Genomic DNA, 27,325 nt, shown 5'->3' with positions numbered 1-27,325 from the left:
TGGGTGGAGTGGGGGAGTGTGACGGCCCCCCTGGGTGGAGTGGGGGAGTGTGACGGCCCCCCGGGTGGGGTGGGGAAGTGTGACGGCCCTCCCGGGTGGAGTGGGGGAGTGTGACGGCCCTCCTGGGTGCGGTGTGGGGGCGCAGTTACTGCAGGGTCTCGGCCAAGGGGCCGCCTCGCCCCATAGCTGGCCGGCTGGAAGCTGTACTCCCCGCCCGCCACCTCCGGCTCCATCTTGCCCGAATCCCTGATGCAGGCGGTGTAGGGTCGCCCTCGGGTGAGCAGCTTCAGCTTGGGCATCCAGCTCTGGCGCACGACCCGGCGAGCGTTGGGGCACACGCCGGCCGCGGTGATGTTCCTCTCGTTCTCCTTGAAGTTCCGGCAGTGGTTCTTGAGGGTGTGGAGGGCGCGGCTGTCTAGTGGTTTGCGGGTGCCACAGCTGGGGGCCAGTGCGTTCCGGTCAAAGGAGGAGGTGAGGAGCGGCCGCGGCAAGACCTGGTGCCGGGTTCCTGAGCTGCGCCCTCGTGATGCACACCTTGGCGCCTGCCACCAGCTCCGGCTTCTCTGAGGGGCCGCCTTCCTCCTGGAGCTTGGGGTGACAACGGGTGCCGATCTGGTCGAGTAGCTCAGCCAGGAGCGACACCAATCTTGCCGCACCCGGATCGGACTGCGGGTTCCAGGAGGGCCTCAACCTTCTCGGCTGTCGGGCCCACGTTCATCGCGCTGTGCACGGTGTACCTGTTGCAGATCTGCCGGCACTGCTCGTCCGAGCCTTCCTCCCCGCGTCGTCCTCCTCCTGGTAGGAGTCGGGCTGTCCTGGTGTAGGCGCTCCAGGTGCCTGGGCCCCTGCGGTCCGACGTGCTGGGCCCGCTTCCCACCCCCGCAGCGGCCACCACCGCCCCGCTGGCCGGCTGCCCTGCCCCCACCCCCGCAGCCAAGGCCACCCCGGCAGGGACCTGCTGCAGGGGCTGCCGGTTGGCCGCCAGGTCCAGCATGGAGAACTTGGCCATCTTGCGGCTACCGCCACTGCCGCCACCGCCCCTGGCCTCCTTGGGGCCACCGTCCCACAGCCGCTTGGCCCCGGGCGTGCACTGCAGAGTCCGACTCCTGCTGCTCCTTCCTGACCCGTGACACGAGGGGCAGTGGCGAGCTGCAGGTGGGCCAGCCGGAAGTCTGCGCCACGGGGCTCTGCGGCTAGGACGAGGGCGCCCCTAGGTGTGCAGGCCCTGCGAGTCGCCGCTCCAGGAGCTCACCTTCAGGAAGAACTCTGCGCCTTTCTCCAGGATCTCCTGGATCTGCAGGAAGCCCGCCATGTCCGTGAGCAGGAACTGGTCCCACGTTCGTGCTCAGCGGCCCGTGTAGCGGAAGCTCAGGGTCTGCTGGAAGGACTGCGGCTGCACAGCCGCCGGCAGCTCCACCACGGTGCTGCGGCTGCTGTTGAACAGGAGTAAGAGCTGCTGGCGGCCAGCACGGCCTGACCCCTGACCACCACTGACACGTCACAGGGCAGCCCTGCAGCTGCTGTTCTCTGAGGCACTCCAAGATGCCGTGGCCGAAGTTGGGGATCTCCATCTGCAGGCTCTGTGCCATGGTGGGGCTGCGCCATGGCGACTGAGGCCTGGCCTGAGCCCTGGGTGCGCCCCCTGCACTGGGGCCTTGGCCTCCACCTCCATGGCCTCCATGGCCTCCACCTCAACAACAGCGGCAGAGGCGGTGGCCACTCACTGCTAAATTTAATTGTTTTAAAAAATGATGTACAGCCGGCGCCGCGGCTCTGGGTGCCGGATTCTGTCCCGGTTGCTCCTCTTCCAGTCCGGCTCTCTGCTGTGACCTGGGAGTGCTTTTTTCCCTCCATAATGAAACATCAGGGCACATCACTGACACATTTTAAATACATATAAAAACAGAATGCACAATTATCATCAGCCTAATACGAATATCTTCATATGTCTAGATGAAACATGTTCCCATATGAGGAGGCCCCACTGAAACAAAAGCAAAGAACACTTCCCTGCATGAGGACTGACTGCTAAAGTTACGATGATTTTTAGGTTAAGGTTTGGACTGAGAAATCTTGAGAGTCCACCTCAATATCCACAAGGACATAAAGAACTGAATTTAAAAAAACCTTATGGACTGTCAGATATAATGCCTGATTTTCTACAAAAACATATTTTTCTTTCAAAACTAAAATTTAGCAGTCTCTAAAGTCACATTAAAGTAGGGAAATTCAATTATTCTTTCATAAAAGCAATCAAGAAAATGTGCATAAGTTTAACTTTATGGAATGTTTTTACCTCATTTTTTAATTTCATAAAACTGTAATATATAATAGGTAACTCTGTTATTTTTTAAAAACAGGATCAACATTTAGAAATGAGGTGAGGAAAGGACACTGTACCAGGAAATCTCTGTGATATTATCTGAAGTGAATAAATTTTCTATTCTGTGGTCTACTGTGATTTCTTTTGATTTTTTTCTTGATTTGCTTGAGAGACAGAGATATAGAGTGAAACAGAGATAGAAAAAGAGATGTCCCATCCACTGGTCCATTCCCCAAATGGCTGCACAGCCAGGCCTGGACCAGCCCAAAGCTGGTAGCCAGGAATTCAATCCACAGCTCCAATATGGGTGGTAGGGACTCAAGTACTTTGGGCATCACCACTGTCTTCCAGGGTCCACCTTGGCTAGAAGCTGAAATCGGGAACTGGAGCTAGGGATCAAATTTAGGTACTCCAATGTGAGATGTAGGCATCTTAACCGATAGGCCAAATACTTGCCCCTAAAGGCATTTCTGATATCATCAATACATAAGGAAAAATTCCCTTCTTTGAGACGTTTCTCTGCATATCTCCCCCACTCTCTTCTTACTGCCATCCTACCTCATTTATGTTGGTATGTAGGATAACTGACATAAGCTTGATGTCTAGCTTTCTATAACAAGGTAAAGAATTGGCCACACAGTTTGTAATGTAAGCAGTACTGAAAAGGAAATACTTATACAGTCAAGAACAATTTTTTTTCCAACAATTTAAAAATAGGCATTTATTTAGTAAAATCCCAAGTTCTAATTAAAAGGTCATTTTATCTCTTTTTTCAAAAAATGGATTTATTTATTTGAAAGGTAGAGTCACAGAGAAGGAGATAGAGAGAGATCCTCTTTCCACCAGCTCACCTCCTAAATGGCCCCAATACCCAGGGCTGAGCAAGGCCAAAGCCAGGAGCTTGGAAATCCATCCATTCTCCCACATGAGTGGCAGGGGCCCAAGTACTTGGGCCATCCTCCACTGCTTTTTCTTCAGGCATTAGCAGGGAGCTGGATCAGAAGCAGAGCATCTGGGACTGAAACCTGCCCTTGTACAGGGTGCTGCTGTCAAAGGTGGTGGCTTAACCCATTGCACAATGATGCTGGTCTCCATCTTATCTCTTAAAGCATGTTTTCCAACACTAGATGGACTCATGGAATATTATAAAAATAGAAATAGATGTTTCTGTTAAATATTTTCTTTTTAAAGATGAAAATAAGTTACATTTTAAGTGAATCTATCATTCACTCTACAAGTTCTACACCAACACTATCCAACAAAATTTTCTGAAAATACAGAAATGTTCCATAACTAACTGTCCAAAATGGTAACCACTCATCACACATAGTAACTGAGAAGTTGAAATATGGCTAATGCAGTTGAAGAATTACATATTTTATTTTAACTAATTTAAGTCAAAATTTATATGGCTAATGGTTCCCATATTGGACAGTGAAGCTCAAAATATTTTAACAATGATAATACACACACACACACACACACACACACACACTGGTTTTAAAGCAAAACTGTAAAGTTTCAAGGAATATAAAGATAAATCTACACATGATACATAATCATATGTAGTATAACTGGAGAAAGAAAACAAACATTAAAAGTAAAAAGGTTCAGACATTTGACCTGGTGGTTAAAAAGCCAGTTAACATGCCCACATCCCATATCAGTGTCTGATCTGAATCTCAGTTCTACCCCCATTTCTAGCTTCCTGCTAATGTACATTCTGGGAGGCAGCAGGTGATAGCTCAAGTACTTGGGTCTCTGCCACCTAGGAGGGGACCTGAATTGGTTCTCAGCTCCAGTGTTTGCATGGCCTAACTGCCACTGTGGCATTTGGAGAGCCAACTAGGGGATCTAAGCTTTCTCTCTCTCTCTCTCCTCTCTCTCTCTCTCTCTCTCCAACTAGGGGATCTAAGCTTTCTCTCTCCTCTCTCTCTCTTCTCTTTCTTCTCACTGAGAGTGTGTGTATTTGTGCATTTCTGTGTAACTAAATACAATTCAATTTAAAAAAAAAACTTTGTTAACTAATACATGTGGTCAAATAAATCAAAATAATTCCTTAAAAGAGGCTTTTATACAGTATGTCATAATTCTAAATGCATAGTGGCACTAGTCAGAACTATCAGATAAGCATGTAAGAGTTTCTTTTTCCTTCCCATCCCTCTCATTGCCTTTTCCCATGGTATTTCTGTCACCACCACCACCCTCAGCCACTGTCTCCTCTCACCAAACTCTTGTCACATACACATGTGAAAGTGAGGAAAGTCCATCTTCAGTGGCAGCAGTGTTAGCTCTATTAGGTACCAATGGTGGCATTGCTGGAAAGACCCTGATCTAGATATGGATATAACCAGACTCAGCAACAGATTGTCTAAAAGAACTAAGAAAGGACAGGTTAAAAAGAAAGTAAATGGGTCATGTGATCAACTTTAGTTGAAGGTCAAATATGTACTTCAAATTTGTTGGGATTAAGGTACTTGAATAAACAATACACAGAGGCTTATGGAGATGTACATCATCACCTAAGCCTACTAAAAAACTCACTAAAAATCATTACAAGGTGAATATCCTTATCCAAAATGGTTAGGATTCAGAAGTGTTTCAGATTTTTAAGATTTTGGAAGATCTGCATAGACTTTACTGGCTGAACATCCTTTATCCACCTGCAGCGCCAGGCAGAGTACCAATACATTCCAAAACTTTAAAGTTGTTTTCGCCCATATGTGGTGTACAGTTCAAAAATACATGGCTATGTGTCCCTACATTAAATAATGGTTTTGTCTGTAGACCTCTCCTTTCTATTTTAGAGGCATTTCTCATATGCCCATCAGGGCTATCTGTTACCAGTCCATTTAATGCTCATACAGTAGTCCTCACTTATGTGCAGTTTAGCTTTTTACGGCTTGTTATGCCTGGTCAATGAGGGTCCAAATATATTAAATGGAAAATTCCAGAAGTAAACAATTTCAGAGTTGTAAACTATACGTGGTAATGAGTGGCGTGATGAAATCTCATGCCATTGTGCTCTGTCTTGCCCAGTGTATCCATGTTGTGCACACTACTACCCATTAGCCACTTGGGAGCCATTTCAAGTCATCAGAGTGGCTGTTAGGGAGTCACAATGCTTATGCTCAAGGAAGCTTTATTCTGTTTAATAATGACTCCAAAGCACAAGAATAGTGATGTGGTAATTCAGGTATCTCACAGAAAAGCAAACTAAAAAGGTAAAACAGTTTGACTTATTAAAGAAAAAATATATACCCTGACGTTGACCTACATTAGGGATGAAACTTTTATCAATGATCTTGTGAGGGGAGAAAAAGAATGTCAGGCTACTTTAGCCTTGTACCTAAAATTACAGAAGTTTCAGCCATAGTGTGTGATAGTAAGGACTTAGTTTGGAGGGCCAAGGCGTGAATTTTCTGTGGTTTCATGCATCTACTGATGTACACAACACTCCTGAGGTCTTAGAATGTACTAGGGAATAAGAGGAGACTACTGGACATTAGCTTTTAGAAATCTCAAATCTATACACCTTTGTCATTTGCTCAGACTTTACACTTATTGCATATTTCAGTCTATTTTGATATCATCATCTTCTTAAATTTTAAATAAAGGGAGAAATGAGAAATAAGACTAAATGGAAGAAAATAGGATTGATTGGTAAAGCCTTCCTGTGAAGAAATATACTTTAATCAGCAGACCTTTCAGCCATTCAATTATTCTCCTCTAAGTTTCTGATTATATTCTGGTTGGTTAGAGTATGCTGGTTCACTCTCCAAGTGACTACATCGGCTGGGGCTGGTCACTGCTAAAGCCAGGATCCAGGAACTTCATCTGGGTCTCCAACATGGGTGCAAGGGCCTGAGCACTTGAGCCATCTTCTACTGCACCATCTTTCCCAGAAACATTAGCTGGAAGCTGGATCAGAGTTGGAGCAGCCGGGATTTGAACTGGTGCCAATATGGGATGCCGGCGCTATAGGCAGCAGTTTAACCAGCTGCACCACAGTGCTGGCTCCAGGAGTAGTATTTTTCTTACTAATTTTTCAAAAACAGTTTCTCCAAATCACAATGAAAGATTAACCATTTTCTTTTTATTTCCTTTTCCAAATTAAATTTTCATCAAAACTCTGTTAGCTATAAGTGACCCTATTGCAAAAATTTTAAACTATTTTAAAGTTCAAATACTTTAACAGAACCTAAATCTGGTCCTGATTTTCCCTTTGGTATATTAAATTTGCTATTGTGTTATCTATATTCCTAATAATTTGAATATTCCCCCAATAAATGCCATAAAAATTTAATTATATGACCACAGATATCTTTACTTTTTTTATTTTATTTTTTGACAGGCAGAGTGGACAGTGAGAGAGAGAGAGAGACAGAGAGAAAGGTCTTCCTTTTGCCATTGGTTCACCCTCCAATGGCCGCTGCGGCCAGCACACTGCAGCCGGTGCACCACGCTGATTCAAAGCCAGGAGCCAGGTGCTTCTCCTGGTCTCCCATGTGGGTGCAGGGCCCAAACACTTGGGCCATCCTCCACTGCACTCCCAGGCCAAAGCAGAGAGCTGGCCTGGAAGAAGGGCAACTGGGACAGAATCTGGTGTCCCAGCAGGGACTAAAACCCGGGGTAATGGCGCCACAGGTGGAGGATTAGCCAAGTGAGCTGTGGTGCCGGCCCTACAGATATCTTTTTATGAACCAAATAGATGTTTCCAGAAATATTACTGTAAAACTGAGGTTTAACACCCCCAAAAATCTCATTTTTCTATACAGCCTTTATAGTAGTCCCATTAGGTGGTGATGACAAAGTGACTTGGTCCGTACACACATGCAAGAGACCTAAATTCAGTTAATAGCTCCTGGCTTTGGTTCCAGCCATGACAGTCATTTAGAGAGTGAACCAGTAGATGGGAATTCTCTTTCTGTGTTTGCCTCTGTTTCTTTCTATCTCTGCATCTGAGTTGAATACATAAAATACTATGATTAGAAATGGCATCTAGTGATATAGAAGCAGGAAAATGGTTGTTCCTTCTTTAGAATCTATCAGCAGCTCTGATGGCATAGGAGAAAGGGGGCAGTAGTAAAATCACTAAACAAATCACTTTGGCTTTATTCATTTCTCTTATGCCCTTCCACCCTCACTCAAATCTCTCATATGGGGGAAAAAGTCTGACTTACAAAGTACAAAGGAGATAAGTAGGTTCTAGGTGTGGCAACACAGAGAAAGGATGGAGCAAAACAGTAGCTACCTTGGAGAGTGTGAACTTATTACTGTGCTCTAAAGAAAATCCAGAGAACAGGAAGTCTAAGTCTAGTTCTATGATAGCAGAATTGTGCTGTTCAAGATAACTTTAAGACCTAAAAGGACATTTTAAAAAGAAGTGAGAGTTCAGAGTGTGCAACTATCCTGTTTTGCTTCTAAAGGGCATGCACCTGAATTAGTTTCCTAATCTGAACAGGTTGATTAGAATAAAGTTTTTGGAGCTGTTTGAGAATATGTCAACCAGACTAAACCACTTCTCTATCTCTGAATACTGTACATATAACCCTAGAATGTAAATTGTATCCCTATACACAGATGATACTGGGGCATATTTTAACTTTCAACATTTTTCTCAGTAACAAGCTATTTTTAATATCATAGCTATCTTACTGATGTTCCTTATATTTCTAGGCACATAGTACCCATTATCAAATATTTCAAATAGTGTGTGATCTCATTTTCAACTCTCAGTTAAATATTTTGATAAGATTCAAATATAACTAAATTTAAAACTTTAATCAAAATAGCAGTTCATGCAAAGTAACACTGTCACCACATGAAACAGATACTCAGCTATGTGACTACCCATATTGTGGGTCACATTAGCTATCTTTATCAGTAAGGCACAATTCTGTCATTGACTAAAGTAAAACCAAATCTAACCCACTCTCAAACTGCAGAAGAAACCAAAAGGATACATTCCTAAGGAGCAGAAAATGAAGATTGTGTTCCTATCACTCATCTCCCTGCAAACTCCTGCCCCTCTAGAGTGCTGAGCAAACAGATCTTCCTCCTAAGTACCATTTAATTTCAATTACCCCATTTGGTCTTTTCCAGATCCTTGATAAAAGCTTCCACTGTAACCCCAGTTATCAGCTGTGTTAGTTATTTCCAAGTTTCTCTCTCTAACTAAAGCACAAGTTCTCCAAGAGGAGGAGCTTGTGTTTGGATTCCTTTGGGTCTATTAGTTTTTCTTTTTTAAAAGATTTATTTATTTGAAAGTCAGAGTTACACAGAAAGAGAAGAGGCAGAGAGAGAGAGAGAGAGAGAGAGAGAGAGAGAGAGAATCTTCCATCCAATGGTTCACTCCTCAGATGGCCGCAAAGGCCGAAGCTGTGCCAATCTGTAGCCAGGAGCCAGGAGCTTCTTCCTGGTCTCCCATGTGGGTGTGTGGGTGCAGGGGCTCAAGGACTTGGGCCATCTTCTACTGCTTTCCCAGGCCATAGCAGAGAGCTGGACAGGATGTGAGCAGCTGGGTCTCAAACCAGCACCCATATGGGATGCGGGCACTTCAGGCCAGGGCATTAACCCACTGGACCACAGCGCTGGCCCCTGAGTCTATTAGTTTTAACACATAGGCTTGTCTACAAAGGAAGTACAAGAAAGATACGCAAAATGACTGAAGATGTATTCTCTTGAGTAGGGAGAGAAAGAGCTCTGAAAAGTACTTGAAAGCCCTGAATTAACAATAAAATGAGAAAACTAACTGCTACAGCAGTCGGCATTGTGGCACAGCAGGTTAAAACCCTAGCCTGTAGTGCCAGCATCCCATATGGGCGCCAGTTTCTGTCCCAGCTGCTCCATTTCCAATGCAGCTCTCTGTTATGGTCTGGGAAAGCAGTGGAAGATGGCCCAAGTCCTTGGGCCACTGCACCCATGTGGGAGACCTGGAAGAAGCTCCTGGCTCCTGGCTTCGGATCAGTTCAGCTCTGGCCATCGCAGTTATCTGGGGAAGTGAACCAAGGATGGAAGATCCCCCCACTCTGGCTCTACCTCTCTCTGTAACTCTGTCTTTCAAATAAATAAAATAAATCTTAAAAAAATTAACTGCTGCCACTGTGTCCCAACAATCAAGGCAATGTGTCTACAAAATAGACAAATCTTAAATCTCCATTTCTAATAAAATTTCTTTGAAAATTTCTCCCTTAAACCATATTGTTGAGTATAACAGCCTGCTGTGAAGTCAAATATCAGATAATGAAAATTAGAGTTCAATATATTACTACTAAGCAAGTTAGTAAGTAAACAAATAAGAAGTTGTTGTAAATTTTTAAAAAGGTTTCCACTTTTGAATGTTTATGCAATATTTCCTCAAATAACTTCAGTATTATTGACCAAATATGTAGGTTATGTTACGTATTTTTACCACCATACCTACAAAGCACAACACACTAATATATATTACCAACAGTGACCCATGGCACTGACGCGGAGGCATTTCAACCTGGAATACAGTGCCAACAACAACAACAAAAACAAGTCTGTGTAGGGGAAGGGACTGATTCAGAGCAGCTTACCCTATGTTTCAAATGAATGCCTGTCTACTCGAAGATAAACACTGACATGCCTTGGATGATGGGGCTTATGGCTGACTATGTAAATAAGCAAACTTAAACAACCCTCCCACACACACACACACAACACATACAGCCTGGTGGAAGATAATCAAAATGGCTTGAAGTGGTTTCCAAAGGAAAGGAGCTCACACTGTAACAGTAGGGTCAAACCAGCTTGGTTACTTAATTCAAGACTATAAATGCAAAAATGAGTTAATGTAAGGCTACAGACACAAAAATCAGCTAACCTTTTTAATGGAAGGTAGTAATTTCAGAGCCTTAAGTAATCAATTAGTTCAGAGAAATTATACTCATACAATATATAAAAAGAGATACTGACCAGTTCTACTATCATTTGTCAAGAAGACATTTTCATCAATCAAAAATATTTCTTTCTCCTCTCAAAAGTGTCTCCACTGTGGAGATTACAACAAAAGGTCATGTTTTGTCTGTGGTTTCTGAAAAAAAAAAAAAAAAAAAACAAGGTTGCACATATTGTGCTCCCTGAAATCATAACTATAAAGGTTGTGGTGCTTCTGGAACAAATACGGAAACTAGAAATAAGAACATCTGATAATGAGATTGTTAGACTAAATATAATGAGATTGTTAGACTAAATATAATGAGATTGTTAGACTAAATATAATGAGATTGTTAGACTAAATATAAGAACAGGTCACATAAAGATTCACACTATATAAGCTACACGTAATTGTAGATAAATCAGATTCTTAAAATACTCATTTATTACCAATTTAGAACTATAAGTGATTTTTTAAAAAAACTTTCTGAGATAAGGGCCAAATTTGTCAGGTGAAACAGTTGATTGAAAGTTAAAGGAAACTTTAGAAAAGAGAGGGAAAGAACATGTGAAGAAAGAAAACTTGTTACCTAGTAACTATATGTTATGTAATGGGGCCAGGGGTTCCACACAATTTATAGGTAACTACAACTGTATGACATAGGTGCTATTGAAAATATAATTTTACAGATGAGGTAATTAGCAATCAGAGAGGTTAGTTACCTTGCCTCAAGTTATACGTTTAGTAAGTGGTAGAGCTAAGATGTCAACTTTGTCTTATTTCTTTGTGCTTTTTCCATTTTGCTTCCCTAAATCATGTATTTATTCTTAAGAACATACAAAGTTTGTATCATATAATTATAAATTCACAACAAAAATCAGACAACGAAATGAAGTCAGGAAAACAATGCTATCAGAAAAGGAAGCTTAATTCTAGTCCTTCCTTCCTCCTCTGCTACCTACTAAGGTATGAAACTGTGGAAAAATAATTAAAATATCTAGGCCTTAGAAATTTAAGATGGTGGCATGGAGGGGAAAGGATTCAGGTTGATCCCCCTTATCTGTAGTATAACTGCCAGATTAATTGATTCCAATCAGCTCATATCATTAAATAAAATAAAATTTTATTGTATGAGTGTGACTAGAACTCAAATTTCTGAATTTTAAATCTTGTTGTCCAAAGAAGGATTGTGTCCCACTATCACTCTCTCCTTTAATACTTTGAACTGCTGTCTATTATTTAAATGAGTTGTATGACAATCTTACCTATGAATGCAAAAGGTACTAAACCAAAAAATGTGAATGATGGGAAGGTATTTCCTGCATCCTTTCAAGTTGCTGATTACTTATAAAGATACATAAAAATCTTTACTATCAAGACTTCAAATCATTTTTAAAATACACTCAGCAGTTCAAGAGAGTATAAATTGATGTGTGGCTTTTTTCTTGTTCAAGAAATAATTTAACTTCTAGATTCAAAAAGCTAAATTAACTAACTTTCAAAACTTCTCCCTGGGAAGGACCAAATTGCTGCTGAGTAAGATATTCAGGTGAACTTCTCTCAACACAGATATTAATTTGAATAGCTGTTCACAAACTAATTCACCTTCACAAAAGCCAAAGCAAGGTGACCACAGTGCCTGTGGTTCTGGCATCCCATATGGATGCTGGTTCTAGTCCCGGTTGCTCCTCTTCCAGTCCAGCTCTCTGCTGTGGCCCAGGAGGGCAGTGGAGGATGGCCCAGGTGCTTGGGCCCCTGCACCTGCATGGGAGACCAGGAAGAAGCACCTGGCTCCTGGCTTCAGATCGGCACAGCGCCGGCCATAGCAGCCTTGGGGAGTGAACCAATGGAAGGAAGACCTTTCTCTCTGTCTCTCTCTCTCACTGTCTGTAACTCTACCTGTCAAATAAAAAAAAAGTATAAAAAATAAAAAAAATAACAAGGTAGTGAAGAAGGCAACAAGGGGCACTGTGGCACAGTGAATTAAATCACAGCTGATTTGGGAGCTTAGGTTCCTGTCTCAAGTGACTCTGCTTCCCAATCCAGTCCCTGTTAATGCAATTGGAACATCACCAGATGATGGTCCAAATGCTTGGGCCCCTGACACCTCTGTGAGATACTGAGGGAGTTTCTGACTCCTGGCTTTGATCTAGCCCAGATCTAGCCATTGAGGCCATCAAAGGTGTGAACCAGTGGATCAAAGATCTCTCTCTCTGTCTCTGATGCTAATCCTTTCAAATCAATCAATCATTTTTCTTGTTTTTTAAGGGTAAGAAGGAAATTTTTACTACATCACCCTTCCCCAAGCTCCGAGCAGCCCAGTCTAGAGAGAAACAATTACTTCCTGGGGAAGAGGGAAGTCCAGACCTTAGACTTGAAACTCAAGACCAGGCTTGCGACTGTGAAATCCAGACTCAGAGAGGACGCCATGGTCTCTGCCTCCTGGACAGGACTCACAGACTAAGACTTTGGATCCTCCTCAGCCATGTACTCCTGCCTCAAACTCCAGCACACAGCAGGGCAAACTCCAGTCCCTGGGCAGCAGGGCAGTAAAGTGAGTTAGGACCTAGCCTTAAAGCTGCTTACCTTCAAGCAGACAGCAAAGAAGACCAACCACAAAGGAGTAGGGCAGGAAATTGAGATCAGTAGCAGTCCCACTACAGTGGCACCAGACAGACAGCAAGGCTCCTATAACCGGACCTGCATGTGCAGACAGAGACAAACCTGCCCTAACACCAGATGAAGAACTACACCCATGTAGGAACAGACAACTCTTTCTCCCTGCATCACCTTCAACCTCCTAAGGGCTTGGCACACAACTACAAGATAATGCCAACTTACTCTCAAAATGGACAGCCAAGAGATCTCCCCCATCCCTGTTCCCCGACCACAGGCAAGCGAGGAACAAGGTCCAGCCATGAGGGAGTAGGACAATAAAGTGAGCACAGAACTGCATCACAGATCTGGTAAAACCATCGCTTGGCAGGTATTAATAGTCCCACGGTCAGTGCTTGTAGACAGAGGACCAGCCCTTGTCACAGGTGGAGACCACAGCCCCAGTGAATTAGACTTATATCCAGGCCGACATCACATGTGGTTGATTGCAGTGGTCTCAGGTAGCAAGTCCATGTCAGCAGTTGGCAGGTCATGACAAATTTGCGCTTGACCATACCCGAGTCTGCAGGCCTTTTTTTTTTTTCTTTTCTTTTTTTTTTTTTTTTTTTTTGCAGGCTGAAGGACTTAGGTTTGATCTAGCATTGTAGCATAGGTGGCCACAAGACTGCTCATTCCAATCCTCCCTCAACCCTCAACTCCAGGCAGTACAACACAGAGAGAGTAACTGGGGTAAAAAAAAAAAAAAAGGCAGATGGGTATTCAGGCATTGTATGGAAGCATGGGGCTGGCACTCCAGGAACTCCTGAATCCTTGCTGGACTTAGTGCCTCTGTGACAGCAAACACATCCCTGCCAACGCGAGCACCTGAGCAACCATGTCAGACCTCAGGGCAGCATTCCTGCACCTCAGGCACAGTGGACTGAGGGTGGTACCCTTGTGGCCCTGGACTCTGCCATACGAGCTGCTACCAAGAACCATGCATTCCTCGAGGACTGAGGAGAGAACCCCATGTCCCAAATGCCACTGTCATCCTTTGCTATGAAAGAAGACACTGGGAGACTTCACAGCATCCAAATTAAAATAAAGCCAAAATTCTTACCAGATACCCAAATACACATTTTTAGGAAAAAGTCTTTTACACAAAATCAACTGATTAAAAGTGAAAGAAGGGTCCAGTGCTGTGGCTTAGTAGGCTAAGCCTCCACCTGCAGTGCCGGCATCCCAGATGGGTGCTGGTTTGTGTCCTAGCTGCTCCTCTTCCGATCCAGCTCTCTGGTATGGCCTGGAAAAGCAGCAGAAGATGGCCCAAGTACTTGGGCCCCTGCTCCTGCATGGGGAGACCTGGAAGAAGCTCCTGGTTCCTGGCTCTGGATCAGCCCATCTCTAGTCACTGTGGCCATTTAGGGGAGTGACCACTGGATGGAAGATCTTTCTTTCTGTCTCTTCCCCTTTCTCTGTAACTTTGCCTCAAATAAACAAATCAATCTTGTGAAAGAAACAGCTATTCTGCCAGATGACAAATATCCATGTAGGAACACTGAAGTATGAAAAGGCAAGGCAGTATAACACCTCCAAAGGAAAAAATAATGCTTGAGTAACAAATTCCAAGGAAAAGAGACTTAAAAATACCTGATATTCAAAGTAATGATTACTAGGATGCTCAAAGAGATACAAGAGAAAACACACTCTGAGATGAACAACAGCCAGAAAACAATTCATGGCTTTAATGAGAAATTCAGCAAAGATACAGAGATCTTGAAAAAGAGTCAAACAGAAATCTTGAAAATGGAGAAATTCAGTGTTGAATAAAAAGTACAGCTGAAAGCCTCAATAACAGACTAGACCAAGCTAAGAAAAAAATATTATCTGAAATTCAAGACATCTGTTGGAATAAACCAGACCCCTCTCCCCTCCAAAAAAAAAAAAAGGATATAAAATGGAGATAGCCTTTGAACTGTGCAGGCCAATATTAAGAGAAATATACAAATTCTGGGGATTCCTAAGAATGAATATAAAATAGTAAGTCCCTACATTAAAAAAATGATCAGTGCCTGGTGTTGTGTCACACGGGGTTAAGCTGCCACTCATGACATGGATGTTCCATATCTGAGCACCTGTTTGAGTTCTGCCTGTTCTGCTTATGATCCGGCTCCCTGCTAATGTGCCTATGAAAGCAGCAGGAGACAGCCCAAGTATTTAGGTCCCTGCAACTCATGTGGGAGACTCACATGGAGTCCCAGACTCCTGGCTTCAGCCTGGCCAAGCCCAGGCAGTTGCATTCATTTGGGGAATGAACCAGCAGATGGAACATCTCTTTTTCTCTCTGTCCCTCTTTTTCTGTCATTCTGCCTTTCAATAAAAAAAAGGAAGAGCAAGAAAAAGAAAGAAGTTATAAAACATACAACCTAACAATGTATATCAAGGACCTAGAAAAACAAGAATAAACCAAACCAAATGTTAGTGCAATGGAAGAATTGATAAAGATCTGGGGATGGTATTGTGATCCAGTTGGCTAAGCTACAGCTTGGGAAGCCTGCACCACATATTGGACTGCAAGTTCCAGTCTCAGCTATTCCATTTTTTTAAAGATTTATTTATTTATTTGAGAGGTAGAGTTACAGAGCGGGGGAGATGGAGAGAAAGTTCTTTCATCTGCTGGTTCACTCCCCAAATGGCCACAATGGCCAATGGTAGGCTGTTCTGAAGCCAGGAGCCAGGAGTTTCTTCTGGGTCTCCCACACACATACATGGGCCCAAGCACTTAGGCCATCTTCCACTGCTTTTTCTGGCCATAGCAGAAAGCTGAGCCTGGATACAAACGAGCAACCATATGAGATGGCAGTGCCACAGGCAGAGGCTTAGCCTAGTATGCTACAGCACTAGCCCCAGTTATTCCACATTTAATCTAGCTCCACACTAATGCACCTTGGAAGAAGCAGATGATGACTCAAGTACTTGAGCCTCTGCCACCCATGTGTAAAACCAGGATGGAGTTCTTGGCTCCTGGCTTTGGCCTGACCCAGACCTGGATGTGGCCATTTGTGAAACCACCAGGTGAAAGCTCTCTTTCCCTCCCTCCCCCCCTCCCTCCTGTCACTCTGCCTTTCAAATAAATCAATCACTTTTTAATTGTTTTTATTTTATTATTTGTGTTATTTATTTGGACAGCAGAGTTGTACACAGAGGAGGAAGAGACAGAAAGAGATATCTTTCATCTGCTGGTTCACTCCCGAACCGAACATAAAGGACTAGGGTTGGGCCAGACCGAAGTCAGGATCCAGGATCTTCTGGGTCTTCCACATGGATTCTGGGGTCCAAGCACTTTGGACTCCTTCCACTGCTCTCCCAGGTGCATTAGGGAGCTAGATTGGAAGCGGGACAGCCAGAACTTGAACTGGTGCCTATACAGGATTCTGGTATTGCAGGTAGTCATTTTACCAGCTATGCCACAACACCAGCCTCTCAAATAAAAAAAAAAGAAAAAAAAAGAAAAAAAATTTTCTATTTGCTTTGGCTCTGATCTTTTTTTCTTTTCTTTTTTTTTTTTCAAAAGATGTCTGCATTTTTTTTTCATTTTTTATTTCTTTAATTTTTTTGACAGGCAGAGTGGACAGTGAGAGAGAGAGAGAGAGACAGAGAGAAAGGTCTTCCTTTGCCGTTGGTTCACCCTCCAATGGCCGCCACGGCTGGCGCACTGCGGCGGGCGCACAGTGCTGATCCGATGGCAGGAGCCAGGTGCTTCTCCTGGTCTCCCATGGGGTGCAGGGCCCAAGCACTTGGGCCATCTTCCACTGCACTCCCTGGCCACAGCAGAGAGCTGGCCTGGAAGAGGGGCAACCGGGACAGAATCCAGTTCCCCTACCGGGACTAGAACCCGGTGTGCTGGTGCCGCAAGGAGGAGGATTAGCCTAGTGAGCCGCGGCGCCGGCCTCTGATCTTTTTTTCTAAGATCTTCCATCTGCGGCGCTGGCACCCCAGGTTCAAGACCCAGTCGGGGCACCAGATTCTGTCCTGGTTGCTCCTCTTCCAGTCCAGCTCTTTGCTGTGGCCCGGGAAGGCAGTGGAGGATGGCCCAAGTGCTTGGAGGAGGAAGCACCTGGCTCCTGGCTTTGGATCAGCATGGTGCGCCAGCCATGGTGGCCATTTTGGGGGGTGAACCAACGGAAGGATGACCTTTCTCTCTGTCTCTCTCTCTCACTGTCTAACTGCCTGTCCAAAAAAAAAAGAAAAAGAAAAGAAAAAAAGAAAGAAAGAAAGAAAGGAAGAAGTTGAAAGAAGTTGAAGTATCCCTATTTGCAGATGATGTAACTCTTTATACAGAGTAATGTAGACTCCACCAAGAAACTATCAGAACTGATTAATTAATTCAGTAAAGCTGCAGGAAACAAAATTGAGACCTAAAAATAAGCAGTATTTTTATCATCAATAATGGGCTCATTAATAGAGAAATTAAGAGCAATCCTATTAGCAATAGTTATAGAAAAATGAAATATCTTGAAATAAGCTTTAATTTTTAAAAATTTATTTGAGAGAGAGACACAGAGACAGGCAGCTCCCATTTGCTGGTTCAATCTCTAAATGCCACAACAGAAAGGGTTAGGTCAGGCCTAAAATCCAAGAACTCAACCCAGGTCCCAGAAATGGAAGGCAAATTACTTGAGTCATTACCATTGCCTCTGAGGGTCTGGAGTAGCAGGAAGCTGGAGTAAGTAGTGAAATCGGGTATTGAACCCAGGCACTCCAAATGGGACACGAGTGTCTTAACAGTTTAACTTTGAGGCCAAGATCTGCCCTCCCATCACCCAGAATAAAATTTAACCAAGGACGTGAAAGACATTTACAATAAAAATTGCAAAGCACTGATGAAAGAATGTGAAGAAGACAAAAAAAAAACCCACAAAGTTCTCTGTATGCAGATTAGAAAAATTAATACTAGTAGAAGTCCATGATACCTGAAGCAATTCACAGCTTCAATGTAATTACAACCAAAATGATAGACATCATTCACAGAACTAGAAAAACCAATCCTAAAATTCATATAGAAGGACTTTAAAAGAACTCAAATAGATAAAGATATCTTGAACAACAAAGTTGGAGGCATCACAACATCAGATTTCAAGACATATTATAGAGTTACTGTAATAAAAAGAGTATGGTATCAGCATAAAAACAGACATACAGACTATTGGAACAAAATAGAGATCTCAAAAATTACTCTACATACCTACAGCCAATTGCTCTTTGATAAATCTGATAAAACTCATACCAGAGAAAGGACAGTCTCTTACATAAGTGGTGCTGGGAAACCTAAACCTAAATATCCATACCCACGGGGCCGCACTGTGGCTTAGCAGTGCCACCACCTGCAATGCTGGCATCCCCTATGGGCACTGGTTCCAGTCCTGGCTGCTGTACTTCTGATCCAGCTCTCTCCTGTGGCCTGGAAAAGCAGTAGAAGATGGCCCAAGTTCTTGGGCCCCTACACCCATGTGGGAGACCTGGAAGAAGCTCCTGGCTCCTGGCTTTGGATCGGTGCAGCTCTGGCCATTGTGGCCATCTGGGGAGTGAACCAGCAGATGAAAGACCTCTCTCTCCCTCTGCCTCTGCCTCTCTATAACTCCGCATTTCAAGTAAAAATAAATAAATCTTTAAAATAAAATATCCATACTCAGAATCCAAAATGTCATCCCATGCCTCTCACCATAATCTAAAATCAACTCATAATGGAAGAGACATAAATGTAAGACCTGAAATTATGAAACCCCTGGGGGAAAACATTGGCAAACATTATTTTTTTTTTAAAAAAGACCCCAAGAGCACAGAGAGGAAAGGAGAAACAGACAAATGTGATCATCCCAAACTAAGAAGCTTCTGTACAGCAAAAGGAACAAATCACAGCTGACAGAAAACAGTTACAAGCTGTGCATCTAACAAAGGACTATGACTCAGAACATGTACAGAACCCCAAACACCACAAAAACGGAACAATCCAGTTAACAAACAAAGAATCTGAATAGATATTTCTCTGGAGAGGAAACACAAAAGAAAACAAAAGCATGAAGAAATGTTCAATATCACTAGCCTTCAGGGACATGTAAATCAAAACCACAATGAGGTTGGGAAGGGTGTGGCGAGAGAGAATGGAAGGAGACTGGGTAACAGGCACCAAACACAGACAGAAGGCACTGGTTCCAGTGTTCACAGCACATTGCTCCTGTTCCACTATAGCTCACAATAACGTATTATACACTGCACAAAGAACCAGGAGAGAGAAACTAGTAGCTACCAGAACACAGATAAGCTGAGGACATAGAAAAGCTATTTCCTGGTTTCAGGTATGCTTTGTATATGTAGTGAAATACTGTACCATAAAAGTATTGTGTGGGGAGCAACTGAGACTAGACTAAATTACTGGAACTAGGACTAATTCTATGCATCTGCTCTCCCACAATATGGCACTGGGGAGGAGCAAACAACTACGCAGCTGCCTCATCGGTTTGACTGATAAGCTGCAGGAGCTGATCCTGCTCCTGATTGGAGGAGGAGAGCAGCGTGCTCGGCGTGTGGGTAGCAGAGTTGGGATTGGTGGAAGAGGACTATAAAGGAGGAGAGAGACAACATGCACCAGGAACATCTGAGGGAACACCTGAGGAACATCTGAGCAGCCCCCGAGAGGGCCGGCGGTGTGCCGCTCCTCCGCGGAAGCGGGGAAAGTGGCGGGGGGGTGCCGCCCCTCCACGGAGGTGGAGGGGCCGGCAGCTAACCTGGGAAGGGCCGAGCAGACAAAAGAACAGCGCAGAGTCCAGTGTCGTTCCTCCGCGAATGGGGGAGCAACAGTATTGCATGCTAATCAAAAATATTTTAATAGAATAATAATAAAAAACATTTTACCAAGGTAGTCTCTGACTCAGTGATATAGAGAACATAACATGTTGAGAAAGGGAAGTGATTTTGGAAGCTCTCTTCAATATAAGAAATTAGACCACCACTATTTGAAGCCAAGTAACTTTTACTGTCTTTCCTTAAAAAATATATATTATATATAAAATATATATATAGAAACATTCCTTTTATTCTTCAATTAAAATTCTTTTGGAATATGAAATTAGTATTTCTTCAGAGTAAAACACCTGTCAGAAAGTATGAATACATTAAAAAAAAAACAGGAGTCACAAACATCATGTCTTAAGAATTAAGTCTCCAGTCACCCTACTATATCAATGGTAGGATTTATTATCTAAAGACACAAAGAAGTATTTTGTGATTTTCTTGCATTCAGAAACTTTTTTATTTTCTTAGATTCAGCATCAGGGTCCCTAGCTAAATTATTATAATAGAACACTGGCTAAGACTTATAATTGATTATCATTAGTTTTTATTATTTTGTGTGTCTCTTAAAGTCAACATCACATTTAAAGATTATTACTTCAAAATTATCCCTTTGTCAAAAATCAGAGGATAATACATTTTTTCCTAACAGCACAGCTTGGGAAAATATACTCATCAATGATGCCAAGTTAAATTAAATTAAAAAATAGAGTAAACTTGGTGATAAACTACCATATATATGAATCTAGAGAAGAGGCAAATATGATTTAAAATTTATTTTAAAGCAAGATACAATAATTTGCATTCTATACTATGCCATTTCTGCAATGCCAAGATAAAGGAGTATTTTGAGTTTCTCAGAGAATGCCAAATAATTGGTCTGAGTTCAATCTAACTTAATTGTCTAATAAGGTAAGTTTACTATGGCTTTTCAATTATATAAACAGACTAAAATCTATCAATAAATGAGACAAAAATAAATTATTTTCTATACTGTGCAGTATGACATTATACTTTAAAGACCTTAAAAAAATTACATGAATCAAAAACCAAACAGACTTCCTAGGAACTTTTGTAGAAAGTTATAATCTAATCAAAAAGATTTGGGGAAACATAGGGTAATAAAAGAGAAGTTAACAATGTTCACCTTCAATTAATTTCATAGGTCACTGTTATACCATCTAATAAGATAACTAAAAACATGCAAGCAGCTGGTACTGCAGCTAGACAGATTAATGTAATAGTCTGTAGTCATATGGGCTGGCAAGGGCTCGCCTCTTTTGGCAAGGAGGTCAGTTGCCCTTGGGAAGGGGGTGGAGGATGGAGAAACAACATTCCTTCCACCATGTGGCCATGTGTGCTCCATTCCCTAAGTTAAATATCCACTGCAGCACACACAGGAAACTCTCTCTTCTTTCACATCTGGCAGTTTTCTCTCACATGTAACTTGACAAAAAACATATAACATTGGTCTATAAAACCTGTAAGATGTACTGCATAAAACTAGTAATATATTCTCATAACACATCACTGCAAATTAGTTGGAAGCCAAATACTTAAATTTAAACCAACACTTCCAAAACAAGATGTGGCCTAAAACCATTCAGGCATCATATAACCCCATACAAGTGTCTCAGGAGTTAAATCCATTTGTTTTCTACCTCTCTGAATCAATGAAGAAAACCACTAAGAAATACAAATCATTGTAAAACCTCATAGGCCATAAAAATAAATCTGTGAGTATTAGACATATGAAGCTGTAGTTAGTGTCCATAGATTTAAGTTCCATAATTTATTTGTTATAGTTCCAGATATCACTTCTTTTTTTTTTTTTTTTTTTTGACAGGCAGAGTTAGGGTCTTCCTTCCATTGGTTCACCCCCCAAAATGGCTGCTAAGGCCAGCGCACTGCGCCAGTCCAAAGCCAGGAGCCAGGTGCTCCCTCCTGGTCTCCTATGTGGGTGCAGAGCCCAAGCACTTGGGCCATCCTCCACTGCCTTCCTGGGCCACAGCAGAGAGCTGGAAGAGGAATAACTGGGACAGAATTGATGCCCCAACAGGGACTAGAACCCGTGGTGCCAGCGCCACAGGCGGAGGATTAGCCTAGTGAGCCACGGAACAGGCCCTGCATTTAGATTTTCAAGAGGCTTTGTTTTACATGTTTTACCCCGTATTTAAAAGTTGTGGGAAGGAAGCAGATCAGACAATATAATGCCCTTTTTACAGATGAGAAACTAGCTCGTTACCCTAGACATAAGCTCTAGTATGTCAGTGGTAGGCTTAAGGCCTGAGCTATCCGATCATGAAGAAAGATTAGGATTTCTGAGGCAGTTTAAATAGTTGTTACACAAAAGGACTTCTGAACACTGGAAAATTTATATATTTTTAATAACCTGTTACTAGCTAGTTTAAAAGAGCTATAATGGCAACAGAAAAATAATTTTCATCTTCTGAAGCAAATTTTACTAATAATTCTGTGGCTATTTTAATGTGACACTGCTACATTTTTCTAGGTTTTGTCTATTAATATTAATAAGAAAATATACACCAGCACTGTGCTTCTATGAATGCTACATTTAACCCAAGTGCCAAATTCACAATTAAGCTTATTACATTATAAGAGCTACTGCCTACTGGGTAGAAAAATATTAATTTCACACTTTAAATACTATAATACTATTTGACAGCCGTGTTGGCCTGCCAACTGAATCCTTTCCTGTTTGAGCTGTAACAGCCCTATTGGCTGAAGAGCCCTAAAAGGGCATTAACAAACAGCTCTTAATTCAATCACATTTGCATTTTAACCTTTCGTAGGTACTCTGAAAGAAGTCTTTAGTACTGTGAAAGATATATGGGAAAAACAAAAAACAAATTATAATAAAGGTTAATACTACATGTACATTTGTTCTAATTAGTGTGCTGTAGGATAGGAGGGCAACAGATATCTGATGTAAGCTCATTTACAAGAATTTGTGTTATTACATTTTCTGATACTCATTATTTCTGCAGATAATCACATATCACAGTAATATTATCACATTTTAAAAGCACAAGTCCTAGTTCCTTGCTATTTATTCTAAGATTAGAATCCTCTAAGATATTGGATCTTATACATTATCCTGTAATATTGTATATCTCTGTATTTACTACCTACCTTCAAGAATTAAAAGTCTCTTCAGAGTCCAAAGCAGAACTTGGTTCTTCTTCCATTTTTATTAGAATCTCCTGGAAAAAATTTTAAAAACACACTAAAATAATGGAGATTGCAAAGCAACGTTTCAGTTGAACAGCTGTGTAACAGTTCTATGCAGTATATTAGCCAAAAATAAAATGTCCCCTTGCCCCTTCCCTAAATTATCTTTTGTACTTCTTTTAGGAAAAATACTCATCTTGCAGCCACAAGCACTCCTAATTTGCATAATAATGCCATCAATGTAATTACTAAGAAGAATAAATGAAGTATAATACAGGTTTTTTCCTTAAAAATTTATACATTTATAAAAATTTATACTTTTTATAAATTATATATATAAATTTATACATTTATAGAAATTGAGGCAGAGGTGAACAGAAAGCAGATTTGGTAGAATAAAAATACTTTTACTAAAGAAACTTAAAATGCTAATCAATGCCAATATAATATATATTAAGTATAAATATAAGTTCTCAAAATACATATTTCAAAGTTTAGTTATGAAACAATAGTTTCCCATGATTAAACAGATCATTCGTTCTTCAAAAAAATTATAAAACTGACAGAAAATCCTAAAATGCATAAACCACTTAGTTACATGCTAGCATTTTCATAAAAGGGAGTTTTCTGTTGGTGAGCAAGGCTCCATGCTAACAGCTGGAACAGCCAAAGAAAAAACTCAGGAGAGAACAGACCCGGAAGGTTTTCCAGCTCCCATTTCTCCACCTGCTAGAAATGGAGGAGGCAGAGATGAACAGAAAGCAGATTTGGTAGGCGGTGGCCAGAAACAGATTTTAGGGCGGCAGGGGCGGCGTGAGGGCCGCGTCCACAAGTCAAGGGCAGCTGAGGGGCCGGGCGGGCCGAGCGCAGAGCCGCCCGCGCCCGCGCCTCCTGTCTGTCCTCTGGTAGCTTCCTGAGCCGCCGAGGCCGGCATCCTGCGCTGGGCTGGCGCCCTTCAGGTACAGGATCCCGCAGTCCTCGGCCACCAGGACTCCAGGCTGCCGACGACTGAGCTGCGCGGGGCAGCGGGTCGGGGTCAGGGCGGCCGCGCCCGGCCCGGCCCGGGCCTCCCCCGCGGGCCTCGGGGATCCGGGGGTCCCCGCTCGGGCGAGGCGCGGGGCTCGGAGGAGGGGGCGCTGGGGAGGGGCGGGGGCTCTGGGGAGGGGGCGCGGGCGCTGGGGAGGGGCGGGGGCTCTGGGGAGGGGCCGCGGGCGCTGGGGAGGGGCGGGGAGCTCTGGGGAGGGGGCCGCGGGCGCTGGGGAGGGGCGGGGAGCTCTGGGGAGGGGCCGCGGGCGCTGGGGAGGGGTTGGGGGTTCTCTGAGGAGGGGGCCGCGGGCGCTGGGGAGGGGTTGGGGGGTCTCTGAGGAGGGGGCCACGGGCTCTGGGGAGGGGGCGCGGGCGCTGGGGCGGGGCGGGGGCTCTGGGGAGGGGGTTGTGGGGCTCTGAGGAGGGGGCCGCGAGCTCTGGGGAGGGGGCCGGGGACTCTGAGGAGGGGGCGCGGGGCGCTGGGGAGGGGGCGGGGGACTCCGAGGAGGGGTCCGCGTGCCCTGGTGAGGGGCGGGGGCTTCGGGGAGAGGGCCGCGGGCGCTGGGGGGGGGGCGGAGGGGCTCCGGGGAGGGTCCGCGGGCTTTGGGGAGGGGCTGGGGGGCTCTGGGGAGGGGGCCGGGGACTCTGAGGAGGGGCCGCGGGCTGTGGGGAGGGCGGGGGGGCTCTGGGGAGGGGGCGCGGGGCGCTGGGGAGGGGGCCGCAGGGCTCTGGGGAGGGGCGGGGGGCTCTGGAGGGGGCGCAGGGCTCTGAGAGGGGGCGCGGGGCGCTGGGGAGGGGCCGCAGGGTTCTGGAGGGGGCGCGGGGCTCTGAGAGGCGGCCGGGGGCGCTGGGGAGGGGCCGCGGGCTGTGGGGAGGGGGCCGCAGGGCTCTGGGGAGGGGCGGGGGCCGTGTTGCAGCCCCTCGGGCCCCCGCAGGACCGGTCTGGCGACGGCTATGGTGACGGTGACGGTGTTCACGGTATTGGTGGTGATGATGATGATGGTGTTGATGGTGTTGGTGATGGACGTGTGTGGTGTGGCGGCTGCGGAGCCCCGGCGCCCAGGGAAGGCCCAGAGTGGGCCAGCAGGGGGAGCCTGGGCGAGCGACGGTCCCCGCCCGCCCCGCCTCCCGCCCACCCTCCCCGCCCCGCCTCCTGCCCGCCCTGCCGGTCCTGGCCCCTCCCCGCCCGCTCACAGGAAGAGGTTCTCCAGGACATAGTGGTAGTCTGGGCAGCTGCTGTCCTGGAGGAAGCTGGCGGAATAGACGATGATGGCGTTGAGGCCCTCGCTGTGGTAGCCTGTGAGGGCAGCCATCGCTGGGCTCTGAACCACGCAGGGACACGGAGGATCTTCCGGACCCAGCAGGGGGTCCGACCTCCAGGATGACCACGGGTGCCCGAGGGGGTCTCACCTCCGTGGGTGATCACGGGTACCCAGGGAGGGGGGTCTCACCTCCGTGGTGACCACAGGTAACCGGAGGGGTCTCACCTCCATGGGTGACCACGGATACGGGGGGGGGGGGTGTCTGACCTCTGTGGGTACGGGGGGATCTCCCCTCCGTGGGTGACCACGTGGTAACTGGGGGGCCTCCCCTCCATGGGTGACCACAGGTAACAGGGGGGTGCCAAACCTCCATGGGTGACCACGGATACCCGGGGGGGTCTGATCTCTGTGGGTAAGCACTGGTATGGGGGGGCTCTCCCCTCCGTGGGTGACCACGTGGTAACTGGGGGGCCTCCCCTCCATGGGTGACCACAGGTAACCAGGGGGGCCTCACCTCCGTGGGTGACCACGGGTACCCGGGGGGGGGTCTGAACTCTGTGGGCAACCACGGGTACTAGGGTAGGGTCTCACCTCCGTAGGTGAGCACTGGTACGGGGGGGGGGAATCTCCCCTCCATGGGTGACCACGTGGTAACGGGGGGGCCTCACCTCTGTGGGTGACCACCTTCATGTGCGGCCGGATCATGTGCAGGTCGATGCTGTGCTCCTGCTCCCTGATGATGACCGTGGGCCACAGGCCCCGTTGGCCGCACCGCTGTCCTCTGCCGCGCTGTCCCCAAACAGATCTGCGCTGTCCCCAGGCATGTTCTTGGCGGTGGCTACCGGGGTGTCACCTGGAAGAAGCACCCCTGGGGCTGGACGCGTCGGCCTCTCACAGCTGCCTTCATTCTCCCGACCTGGCTGCCTGTCCCTTTACAGGACCTGGCTCAAGTGCCACCTCCTCCAGAAAGCCGTCTGTGATTGCACCTCCCATACACTTGACTCCTAACACTTCCTGGGTCTCTTCCCCTTTAACTGAAGTGAACAGCCAGAGGCCCAGGGGGTCACAGTGGGCTGCTCCATGTCCCCCACCCCTCAGCAGAGCCACGTTGCTGACAGCAGGGGGTGGGGACTGGGGTCCACAGCTGTGCCATGGAAGACACAGTGCTGGGGGTGGAAGTCAGACCCAGCTCCCTTCCTGGTCACTCCCCAGGCCTGCAGTGCTGGGGTGGCAGCGCCATCCGGGTCTCTCCGTGCTGGGCCAGAGCGCCCAAGCCACCCCTGCAGCCGGAGTCCGGAGCAGAGCTGGGGATGGAACCCAGGATCTGATGGGGGGAGCGGGCGTCCTCCTGGCCTGCCCTGGGGTCCCGCACACAGCGCTCCCCTCTCGGGCTCCCCGCTGAGCTCCGACCTGAGCGCTGGGTGTCGCGCATCCTGTGGGGACCTCTGGGCCCGTGTTTGGTGTGGGGATGGAGACCAGGGCATCCCGGGTCAGACTGCGCCCTGACCAGAGACCCAGGGCCTTCTCCCGTCTGCTGGACGCGGGTCTGAGAGCACCTGACCCGCCGTGCCGCCCGCACCCGCTCCCTGGGGCTGCCCGGGAGCTGAGGGCCGGGCCCCTGACCACCGGTGTCCAGGTGAGCCCGCAGAACCGTGCAGTCTTGGGGGCGGGAATCTCCACGTTTCCAGAAACGCACACGGGGACGTGGGTGCCGACGGTGATCCCGACTGGCCTGGGCCGGCGCTGCGCTGTCCCCCAAGTCCCCTCCACCCCGAGACCTCAGCGTTTTCCAGAAGGCCACGCAGGTGGAGGCGGACACTGGAGCCACTGGGGTGCACCAGGAACAGCGGGCGCCGTGTGTGTAAGGACGGACAATTGTACGTGGCCCTCAGTGACATCTGGAATGCTCCCTGGCTTCAGGGCTCAGCGAGATCGTGAAACACCCGACAGTCAGAACCGAAATGTCATTGTAGTTGTCACTGTCGCTGTGAGCTTGGTGAGGCTTTGCCCCTGTGCTTCGCCGGGTTTGCAGGGTCGAGGAGGGGAGGGGAGAATCGTCATGAATTGATGAAGACGCTGACACTGGACGAAACAGACACGGACTTGGCTTCGCCTTCCTCCTTGTCCTCACGGGCACTGGGCAAGCAGGCACTCAGAAACAGGCTGTGCCAA

At 45.9% G+C, this 27,325-nt stretch overlaps 1 pseudogene; it reads right to left on the bottom strand.

Moving 5' to 3' along the window:
* LOC103346780 (nucleus accumbens-associated protein 1 pseudogene) lies at positions 1-27,325 on the bottom strand (annotated as a pseudogene).

Source organism: Oryctolagus cuniculus, chromosome 17 (assembly GCF_964237555.1).
Source record: "Oryctolagus cuniculus chromosome 17, mOryCun1.1, whole genome shotgun sequence".
NCBI lineage: Eukaryota > Metazoa > Chordata > Mammalia > Lagomorpha > Leporidae > Oryctolagus > Oryctolagus cuniculus.
The sequence above is the reverse complement of the archived record's forward strand: the minus strand, read 5'-3'. Positions and strand labels throughout refer to the sequence as shown.